We start from the raw sequence: 11,537 nt of genomic DNA, 5'->3' as shown, positions 1-11,537 counted from the left end.
AGAGGTCAAAGGGGGAGGAGGACGATATCAATTTATACTGGCATATCTACTCTTTTTTTTTTTTTTTTGTTCGTTTCTCCTCAAATGATGTTGTGAAGGAAATATGGGAGGTAGGTTACAAACTTACGACAACAAGCAATGTACAGGAATTAAACTTCTCTCTGTGCGAGTCTCTTGATGCAGCCCACACAGGCCTTTTAAGAGGACCTCCCCCACAAAAAAAGAAAAGAAAAAAAAAACCATTTAGAGTGGCTACAGGCGTTTGCTATGGCCTCCATTTTATAAACATAACATTAAATAAAATGCAAATAAATAAATAAATAAATACAATAAATAAGTACAAGTAAATAAATAAATACATAAAACAGCTTGCACATACATGGGACAGTCTCCTTGAGTGGCTTTGATTGCCATTCTGGTTGCAGGAAGGCTCCCTGCGCCCCCAGTGAGTCCACTCCTAAAACAGTGTTACATTGGGTGTGACGCGTGCGTGCACGCGCGCGCGCGCACACACACACACACACACACAGAGGCATTACAGAACATGTGCGCACACACACATGCACATTGTTTATGAAAACTCCTCTAGGGTAACCGTAGAATAACAGGGGTGTCAAACATACAGCCCGTGGACTAGATCCAGCCTGCAGACTCCATCATCTGGCCTCAGGGTTCTCATGGGATGGACAACACATCTCTGTGGGCCAGATATGGCCTATAGGACTCAATGCCACGAGCTGCCAGAGTCCTTGTGGTGGTGGCATTAATCCTTGCTGTTTCACCACAGCTTCAGAACTCAGGAGTTAACACTGTTTGCCTCCCTTACTCCCTAGTCCTTATGTGCTGCCACAGTTGGGGTTTTTAGTCATCCCTGGTGACTAAAATCAGCAGCAGGGGAAAAGAAGGGGCAAGCAGCAGAGGCACACCAAAACAGTGAGGAGATTAATGCCACCACTATCACTCACAGGTTATCTGGCTTGCAGGACACTTTATGATCTGGATCTGGCCTATGAGGCCCAACTAGTTTGACACCCTTGGCATAAAGGGTGTGCGACAGGCGTCAGGGTTTCAATGCACAGTTGCCACAGCACAGCTCTAAATGGTCTCAGGCAGGCATGTGGCTTTCAGTGGCAATGGTTTTAAATTCTCACTCCAGGCTCAACATCAATTTGCCTAGACAGCGAGTAAGAACAGGCTCTCTTGTGAGGCTCATGGTGCTTCCTGCTTCTGGGCAGCTGGCACTGCTTCAAGAGCTGCTTTCAGGGTGGTAATTTCATGCTGCCAGTGGAACTCAGCGACAGGCACAGCTGTGAAAATGAAAAGCAGCAAAGGAAAAAAGTAGTCCAACGTGTGAGGCCCTAGTGAATGGTCTTGTATGTTGGCTGGACCCCAGAAATAGGAGAACGTAGGTAGGTGCACTTTTCCACGACCTGGATCCCCTGTCCCTCCCTGAGATACAAGATGCTGGCTACAGTAATGGGAACGGGGAAGGAAACCATAAGCATTTCAAATAGGAAACCTTCCAGCCTACTGTTTCCTATGGGATGGCATCACACCAGGACATTGCTTCTCTAGGGGCTTGATGACACACAATCTGACCTTGAGGTTCACCATAATACCAGAAAGCCTTGAGGGCACTGTATCTGGGCACGATGTCACTGCTCAAGGCAAGCATCAATCCCTTTGAAGTCAAGGCCAAGACTCCTACTTGACTTCAGCGGCATTGGATCAGGGCCAAAATAACTATGGCACCCAATTCCTGCCGATTTCAATATCTTCAATGCTAGGGGCCTGTCTACTCCTACTGTACAGAGCTCAGTTCCATTTTGAGTTGGCTCGTTTTTGGCTGTCAAGTAACTAAGCCCAGCTGAGATCCAAATGTGAACACAGCTCTGAGGAATCAAAAGAAAATGAGCTTTTCCCCAAAGGCATTAAAAAAAAACACAACCTGAAATAAAAGGTAGAGTAGCACTAGCAGGCAGTAGAAAACATCCAGCAATGGAGAAACATGAAGCGTTCTACTGCAATCTCACCCTTATACATGTCCAGTAGCTTCTGATGAGACAAGCTATCAATTCTCCCTCTTCCACATGCATGCACACACAACAGCAACAAATTTGCTCTGCTTCTCTAAATGCTGCTCAGCTTAAGATGCTGTGAAAGTAGGATGCTTTTCACCTTGAGGACAAAAGCTGGGGGAGGATTGCAATGGATTAGAGGAAATTTATCTGCTTAGGGCACATCCTTTGAATTGTGTACCTGTCTGTTGTCATAGCTCTGGATACCTTCAGAGCTGAAGGGCCTCCCCTGCAACATGTTCTTGTTTGCTTCATATTTTATTGTAGAGAGCTTGAATTCAATGGTGCCATAGGAAATCCAAAGCTAGGGAGACAGAAACGCCTAGAGAAATATGCATGAATGTATCAATAAAATAGGTATTCATTGTGTTGATGCTTGGTACTTGCATAGTGCCTTCTATCCACAGAATTCAAAGTGCTTTAGAGATTAATTCAATCTCAAAAACTCCCCTGCTTTGGAGAACTAGCACCTTATTTCACATGAAAAATAAAGTTACCATATTTTCTTACTCCCCCCACCCAAAATAAGTATAAACCTTCTTTTGGGAAGGCAGAATGGAGAAATTTTTTTTTCCAGGCAACTGAATTCTAGCCAATTGGTGCAAGGGCAAGTCTATTCATCAGAAGCTAAAGGTTTAACCCCATAACAGCCACTGCCAAATGAGCAGCAGCTTCCGGCTGCTCAGGCAAAAGCTGCTGCCAATTTGGCACTGCTTGTGATACGGTTAAATCTCTACATTTTGGCTGAACAGCAAACTCTGCATCTCCTCCATGCAGCTAGTGGGATGCAGCTCCTGGCAGCCATTCCAATGTCCCTATGCCTCCATTCCAGGACAGAAATCAGCTTCTTCACTTAAAACATGCACCCTAATATTAGAAAGCTATTCTTATGGGGAAAATGTACATGTTTTATACATGTAAATATAGTAAGAGAGTTGCCCAAGTGATGCAATGAATAAGCGGCAGAATTGGAAAGAGAACCTAGGTCTGTCTTTTCACCACTTAGCCATTCTCTAAAAGAGTTAGATGCCTACGTGGGGAAGATATAATTATGCAGGAACATGACATAGCCACTGACTTATTAAAAGGACATCATGAAGTGTGGTCATCACAGACCCTCCATCCTTAAAATACACCAGGGTCAGGTATGATTCCCCCACTCAGCCATGCATTATCGCTTCAGTTTCCTCACAAGTGGAATCTTGTAACTCTTGTAACTCTACTTCTCTGTGAAGTTTTTGTTCAGCCTAAAGCAAAGTAGCTCAGGACTTTCATGAACTTTTCAACACTCCCTCACAGGAAAGGCCCTATTTTCCACAGTTAGCATCAGGACAAAAGTTGTCATTTGCCATCATTCCCTTGAGGGAAAGGCTCCCTGGAACAGATCCTTCCTCACTAGCTCCATGAGCTATGAATTAACATGCTGGATAGAAGGTTATACAGCAGGTGAATTTCAGGGCCAACTTGCTACAGATATACAGAGTCCCACGTTTGACCCTTTATGTACAAATTGACATTTAAAAAAGAAAAGTTTCCTTATTAACCTATAAATGCCATTACAGCTTTCTTCCTAACTGGCAGTGACCACTGTAGTAGCTTCTTAAAAACTGAGTAGGTAGAGGGGAAAATTATTTTCATAAGGTATCCTACATTCACTCTATTTAGAGCTTCCAGCTCAATGCACTTGACGAGCATTTTAAGATCTTCAGTTTCACAGATTCATAGATGTTTGGGTCCGAAGGGACCTTAGCAGAGTCCAACCCCTTGCCCTAGGCAGGAAAGAATGCTGGGGTCAGACTAGTCCATCCAGGTGCATGTCCACCTCCTCTTAAAGACCCCCAGTGTAGGGGAGAGCCCCACCTCCCTTGGAAGCCCATTCCAGATTCTGGCAACCCTCGCCGTAAAAAGGCTCTCCGTCAGTTTGCGACCGTTGTTCCTAGTTACTCCAAGGGGTGCCCTGGTAAACAGAGAATCTCTTATTTCTTGCTGCCCCCCACCCCCCGATTTTATAGGCAGCCACAAGATCACCTCAGCCCTCAATCTCTCCTCCTAGGGCTTTACTTGCAGGCCCCTAACCATACGAGTGGCCTTCCTCTGAACCCTCTCAAGGTTGTCCACATCCCTCTTGAAGTGTTGCGCCCAAAACTGGACGCAGTACTCCAACTGCAGCCTGACCACGGCCACATAAAGGGGAAGTATCACCTCCCTAGACCTGTTTGTCATGCACCTGCTAATGCATGATAAAGTGCAGTTAGCTTTACTGATCGCTTCGTCACATCGACAACTCACGTTCATCTTGGTGTCAACAATGATTCCAAGATCCCTTTCCACTGCTGTGCTGCTGAAGTCATCCCCCAGCCTGTAAATGTGCTGCACTTGTCCTTATTGAACTGCATCCTATTCTGTTCTGCCCACTTTTCCATCCTGTCCAGATCCACCTGGATTTGTTCCCTACCCTCTAGCGTGTTAACTTTACCCCATAATTTGGTATCATCTGCAAATTTGGAGAGAGTGCTCTCCACACCCTCATCCAAGTCACTGATGAAGATATTGAACAGCACAGGTCCAAAGACCGAGCTTCGCGGGACTCCGCTGCCCACATCTTTCCAGGTCAATACTGACCCATCCACCACCACTCTCTGGGTGTGACCCCCTAAGGCAATTTGCCACCCACCTGACCATGTAATCATCTACATCACAGCTGCTCAGTTTATCTGTGCAAATAGATGAGATACCTTATCAAAGGCCTTCTTAAAATTTAAGTAGATCACCTCTACCTCAATTCCTATGTCTAAGCATTTTGTGACCTGGTCATAAAATGAAACAAGTTTAGTCAGGCAGAATCTACCCGCTACAAATCCATGCTGGTTGCCCTTCAGCACTGTTTTTCCCACTGGACTCCCACAAATGTGATCCTTAATAATTTTTTCAAAGGTTTTCCTGAGGATAGAGGGGAGACTAACTAGTCTACAGTTACCCGTCTGGTCTTCCTCCCCTTCTTGAAAATAGGGACCATATTGGCCCTTTTCCAGTCCCCTGGGCCCTGCCATGAGCCCCAAGAGTGCTCAAACAGCCATGCCAGTGGCTCTGCTATGACACTGGCCAATTCCTTCAGTGCCCTTGGATGAAGATCATCCAGGCCTGCTGACTTAAACACATCCAGTCCCTCCAATTGTCCCTTCACTAAGTCAGCAGTAACAGTTGGTGGGCTGGTCTCCCTTTTTGTGCCTGTCTATGATCCAAGTGGGAGATTTGTCCTGATCCATGTTCAGGAATACAGAGGCAAAAAACTCATTGAAGAGCAAAGTTGAAAACAAAACTCTCAGAAAACAAAGTAGCCAGGAAAAGTGAATATTTGGTATTAAGGGTCTCATTAATTAGTATCTGGTATACACACATGTCCATTTTCTACTCTAGTCACTACTGTTGGACTCCACTTTAATTCTGCATAAACCTTCCTACTTCATATATATAAAAAGGAAGCAGCTGGTGCGATATAGTAAAGAAATACACTAGCCAACATGCTCTACATGCCCTGGTGTTAAGTTTATCTTTGGTTACAAACAAACAATGCCTGTTGGGCCTCTGATCTTAGGGTGGGGTGCATGTTGCTCACATATGCCCATGCAGACAGTTGTGATCGACCATTCCAATTTTGGAAAGTCCCAAGGTAGGAACCAGAGGAGGTGGGGCAGGTGAGGGCCAAGGTTGGTTTGCAGACTGGGTTGGCAGTCATTGGACTAGAACAGAAAGGGTTGATGCAGAGCAGGAGATGCTACTGCAGGACTGAGAAGATGGGAAACCTCCCCTGCACCTGGGTAGGGCCAGCTAGGTTCTGATTTTCATGAGCAATGGAAATTAGTCAAGAAACAGAACCTACCTCTTGAGTCACTGCCCTCTAGAGTTTGGGAGACCTGAGCAAAATCAACACGTAAGGGAGGCATGAGGAGCAAAACTTGCCAAGCCAGATTCCCCAGTTGGTGTAAATATCAATTAATACCACTGAAGTCAGGCAAGCTATGCTGGTTTACACTGGGAAGAGTCTGGCCTGAAATGTGGATACAGCTGCAGCTTGTGTAGCAGCTCCTGATTCATGCCTCTCCACCAACAGCAGATCAAATAATCCCATGTCCTTATGGAAAAGTTCCTGGGAAATGATTCAAATCAAATCCTTTAATCAAGAATGGGAAAACATCCAGCCTTTAAGAGGGGTGAATGGGGACAAAAGTGCAAGGCAGAAGAATGAGAAAACATTAACACCCTGCATGCAGATCCTGTGGCACCAGCACAGGCTCCAGCATCTGCTCCAAGTTCAGCCACTGACTCAGTACAATGCGCTGAGATGATGGACCAGAAGGACATCCCCCAGATTCCCTCCCACCTTGCAGGAAAAATAATTCCAGAGGTGAGACCCCACACCCTAGGTTACTCAAGGTACCAAGACTTTGCCTCTTGAACCTAGTGTTATTCTAGGAGATGAAAAAGCCAGACACACTGTACTTGGATTCTTTTTCTATCCCAGATCCTACTGTCCAACTGCAGCCATTCCATTTGGAACTCGCCATCCTCCCATTAAACAAACACCTCAAGTGAAGATAAAACTAAGCACAAAAATAAGTAAGAGAATGTTACTAAATAAGCAAAACTCTGTCAGAGCTTTCTTCCCTATATCCTGAATCTCTAAGAGTCTGGTATGATCTTTACCCTCTTTCAGTACTTTCCCAGGCTTCTGTAGGAAAAAGCTTAGTCCAGGACTGAACACCATTCAAGTATTAAAGAATAAAACTTTGACTCTGCTGGAGTCATTTGGCAAAACCCCAATGGAGCTTAATGGGGCTTGGAATTCACCCTGGTTTTGGTATGGCAAACAAAGCTTACAAACATCCTAAAACACAGCTGCAGAACAGGTTATCTGGCCGTGATCATCCTCTGCAGCTGCAAGCCTAAGCAACACCAACTGACTCAGAAAAGCAGCTGAAGGCATAGATGTGTAGCTGATGGAAATCCTGAGTCAGATACTGCCTCCCTCAAGTAGAGGATGCATAGGATTTATGCAAACACCTTTCCTCACCAAAACTAATCCTCAAGAGAGCTAGAAATTGGGCACAAACCATTAACCATGCAGGGCTTTTCCAAAGCTAGCTCACAGCACCAGATATGGTCTACCAGGCAATACTCCAAAACAAGCCATAAGAGTGGCATCTGACTATCTGAAAAATCAAAAGCCAATAGCAAACTTAGCCAGTAGAAAACAAATATTCCTATTGCACAGGCCAGAATTTTCACAAAGGCTCAGTACCTACAGAAGGATCTAGATATTCAACAGCATCCTGCATTTGAGCAGCTATTCTTGGGAACAATGGAAAATCCCCACCATCACGCACACAAAACCAACAGAAAACCATGCACTTCTGGTTGAGGAGCTTTTTTGACAACCTGGCTTTGAAGAGGCAGATTTCCTGCTGAGGAAACAGCCACCAGACCACAGGGGAACTATGGAAAGCAATGCCCAGTCAGTGAAACTAATGTTTCCTACTGCTAGCTTTTTATCCCAGAGAGCTCGATTAACTAGATGTTTTTGGCTGCCCCCAGGGCTTTAACTTCTCTTGCAGCTCCGAGGGCACACGCCGTCACATCTTTTGTGCACCAAGCACAAGCTTAACTTCTGAAATGTTTCTAAACTGACTTTGTTCTGGTTTAATGAGACTGCGCAGCCCCTAGCCAGATCAGAATGACTGCCTGGCATTATTTCTGCTCTCTCATGTGCTTTGCAAGGTCATTCCCAAAAGCAGCAGTATTAAACTGTTTGCCCAGCCTCACAGCTATCACAGCATTTCCCTCCATGATAGCTGCACAGGACTGATTCCAGACCTCGCAGGTATGAAACTCCCATCACATAGAATCTCTTTTATTTGAGCGCCACTCCTAGAACACTAACTTCATCAGTGGTTGTCTCTCTCATGTGTTTTACTGGTACTAAGATTGGTGGCTGATACTAGGGAATTATCCCCAAAATGGGGACAAACATTCTTCCCAAACTGTCTGCCCCCTCTCCCAAACCTCCAGAGCCAAAAGGCAGAGCATGGACTTTAAGATGACTGGACAGGGAACCCGGGTTGAGGAGCATCACAAAGCCCATAGGCTTCAGAGCTTGCACTATGGGGAGACACGAGGGTCAGAGACAGCACCTCAATTTAAAGCCTCCCTTGACTTAAATTCACTCAAATCATTTACACCAGTTCAGAACCTGGGCCAGTATCTTTAACATGCTTTAGAACAGGGCTGCTCAACTGGCATCCCTTAGGGCTTGTCAAAGCATCTGCTAGAGCCACTGTGCTGGCATGGATCAGGAACCCACAGGGTAAACTCTGTCACTGTTCATTCCTGCACCCTACTGTCTGCTGGCAAATGTGGGGTCTTCAGTCACCATTGGTGACTGAAATCAGTGACAAGAGAAAAGGGGGGAGCGGGGTGAGGGGAAAATGTCCACCTTGGTTCCAGAGTCATGCCAATGCAGCAGTTACAGCAGATGCATTGACAAGCCACTGTCTGCCACTAGAGGTGGGTCATCTGGCCCATGAGAGGCCCCATGATCCGAATCTGGCCACCCGAGGCCAAATGTATTGGACAGCCCTGCTTTCAAAGAATCCTACTGCTTGAGGTCCACGTTCTCTGCTGAAGAGATTACAAGGGGCAGTGAAACACAAATGTTAAAAGTTCTGAAGTGGACTCCATGTTGCTGTTGAAATGGCTATTTATCAAACATTGAGGGTCTTTTTTCTTTTTACCAAAATGATTGAAAACTTTTGAAAGATTTCCAAAACCTTCATTTTCAATGACAGAGCCATTTCAAAAACCATTCTGGTGAAATTTCAGTCTAAAAGAAAATCACAGAAAATACCACCAATAGGAAAAACTAATCAACTTAGCAGTTTTTCTGTAAAAGTTTCATCAAAGAAGCCCATTCCCTACTCCCAAAAAATCTCTCTATCCTACAAAAAACTTCAAGTAGCTCTTTTTGATGACTACATCTGGATTTGACATCCAAACAAGCAGGTTGATTTTCTGACACACTGAACCCCAGCAATATGCACTATTGTCAGACCCTCCACGAACTAGGGCACTGTATCCGAAAACACTGGGCATGGTTTCAATATTCAATGTTTCCTGTATAAAAAAATAAGAAATGTATAATTAAATGCTACAGAAAATAATAAATCAAGAAGCAAAAGCAAGGGGACTGGAAGGAAGTCTGAGAACTACATGTAACAAGTGTGGGGGTAGGAAGAGAAGGGGGTCTGGAAATCCTCTGCTTCTGAATGTAACAAACACTCTGCCCCATGGAAAGCACAAGAGAGCTGAAGATTTGGGGAAAATTCTGCACATGCTCAGTTCTGAAACCTCCTGCCTCTTAGAGCAGTGTTTCTCAACCGGTGGGTCGTGACCCAAAAGTAGGTTGCGAGAATATATGAAAGGGTCACAAACAAACTTTAAAAATGGACCCATCAACTTAAAAAATGGATGGGAAAAAACACAGGAAACCATGGCTTTTCCCTTGCAGGCTGGCAAAGTTCCAACCTGCAAGGGGCTGCTTGGAGACCCCCATGTCCCCCACTCCCCATCCCTGCCCCAAACTCTGGGGAGCTGGGGCCTAGGAGCAACAGGTAGGGAGTGAGAGGCACTGGGTCAGGACTGGTCACTGATGTTTACAAATGGGTCCTGGTACAAAAAATGTTGAGAACCACTGTCTTAGTGAGTCTAGGGCAGATTACAATCAACTGTGTGGGAAGGGGGCAGACTTGGCCTTTTGTGGTACCCTGTGGAAGCCTAGCAGTGCAGTCCATATATAGGCATTAGCCAAACGCTGGGGGCCACGATACCCTCTGAGAATGGAAAAGTTACTTGGGCTCTGGCTGCGCAAGATGCAGGACACAGGAGCTGTAACCGCGAGACTGCAGGGCAAGCTGCTGACTGCATACGTTGAGGCTGACTTGGACAGGATTAATTCCTGCAGAAGACAGCAGTACTCTTTCCACTCCTCCACAGAGGGAGATTGTATCCAAGAGGCTCCTATAACGGCAACAAAGTCCAGGGTGGGGGACCTTGTCCAGACAGCCCTTTAGCAAGGGTGGAGGAAAAACCATGCCAACAGGTTTCAGGGCGCACACACTTAATCTTTGGAAGGATGAGGCCTGCCAGTCTCTTTCCTTCAGCAGCTAAAAAAAATTCTATTCTGGCCAGGAGAACCCAACTCCTTATTTCTAGTGATTTTTGCTCCAAAGACCCAGGCATGACCTTGTCGTCATCAGGCTGGAATAGCCCCTGCTGCACCAAAAGAGAGGACCTTTACCTGCAGAGAGGCAGGGCTCCAGAGCATGGCTGACACCCAAACACACCCTTGGGGGCTCTGTGTAACCCCGATTTTGCCAGAGCCCAAGGCAGGGGCAGTTTCTCCATGGCAAGATACAGCAAAACAGCAGCACTGTACTAAGGAAGAGAACAAGATGCCTCCATGTAGGCCAGGGATATCAAACTCATCTAGCCTTGCAAGCCTGGACACTGGGCAGGTCTGTGAGCGGATCAGGAAGGACTTCCTGTGCAGCACCCCCGGCACTGGGTCTAGTGCACATGCAGTGTGTAGTACACACCAGCCCTGGGGCTCACTGTGCACATGTGCCCCAGACCCAGCACTGCAAGCAGTACAGAGGATCAGTCCAGGGCAACACATGCAGGAAGCCCATGCCCCAGAACCAGCACATGCTGCATGCAGCACATAGGGCTTAAATGATGCCCTGCCAGATTGGCCCGCTGTGCTGGCTCTGGCACAGCCCATTCCCATTGTGGACAGACCCAATGTTGTATGCAGTATGAGCAGCACTGGGTTCAGCCTGTGTGCACATGCAGCATATGGGGTCAAGGCCAACATATGCGTCAATCCGTTTTTGCTGAATGAACCTAATCATTTGCACTGCTTCCCCCTTGAGGAACAACTGCCCCTAAAGGCTGTCCAGCAACCAGAAGTTTAACATATACTATCATAATTAATCCTTTCTGGGAATGGGGCTGGGCAAGAAAAGAGAAATTCTCTCAGAGGAAGGAGGAAAAGAAGGAAATGCCATAAGCTATAATCCATAGCATTTCTCTCCCCTCTCATTATGACATATCATCATCTCCACAGCCACCAGGGATGTTACTGAACCCAGGTACTGAAGAAATTGCAAGCGGTAAAGAAAAAGACAGAAAGATTCAGTAATCTCCCAAACAGCCTCAACAGTGAGAAAACTGCAAGGCAGTTCCCAAAGAGAACATTTCCCAAACAGATCCAGTTACACACCAATGGCTGACTAGAGGCACCATTTCACTCACAGACACACAAGTCCAAGCATTCTTCATAAAAGCTACCATCCTGTTGCTACAGAATGGGAAAACCACTGAGGAATTTTCACGAACAACCATCCT

At 45.9% G+C, this 11,537-nt stretch overlaps 1 protein-coding gene across 1 annotated transcript in view; it reads right to left on the bottom strand.

Annotated features, from left to right (window-relative positions):
* Positions 1-675: 675 nt before the first annotated feature.
* Positions 676-11,537, bottom strand: part of LOC106722672 (protein FAM78B) — a 15,035-nt gene continuing 4,173 nt past the window's right edge. The window contains exons 3-4 of the transcript XR_001358672.2: positions 2,260-2,400; positions 676-1,307 (exon numbers count right to left, since the gene is read on the bottom strand). The gene's annotated coding sequence lies outside the window, so the exon portion shown is untranslated. The remainder of the gene's footprint in view (positions 1,308-2,259; positions 2,401-11,537) is intronic.

This window comes from Alligator sinensis, unplaced genomic scaffold, assembly GCF_000455745.1.
Source record: "Alligator sinensis unplaced genomic scaffold, ASM45574v1 scaffold48_1, whole genome shotgun sequence".
Classification (NCBI taxonomy): Eukaryota; Metazoa; Chordata; order Crocodylia; family Alligatoridae; genus Alligator; species Alligator sinensis.
Note: the sequence above shows the minus strand (reverse complement) of the source record. Positions and strands in the feature narration are given on the sequence as shown.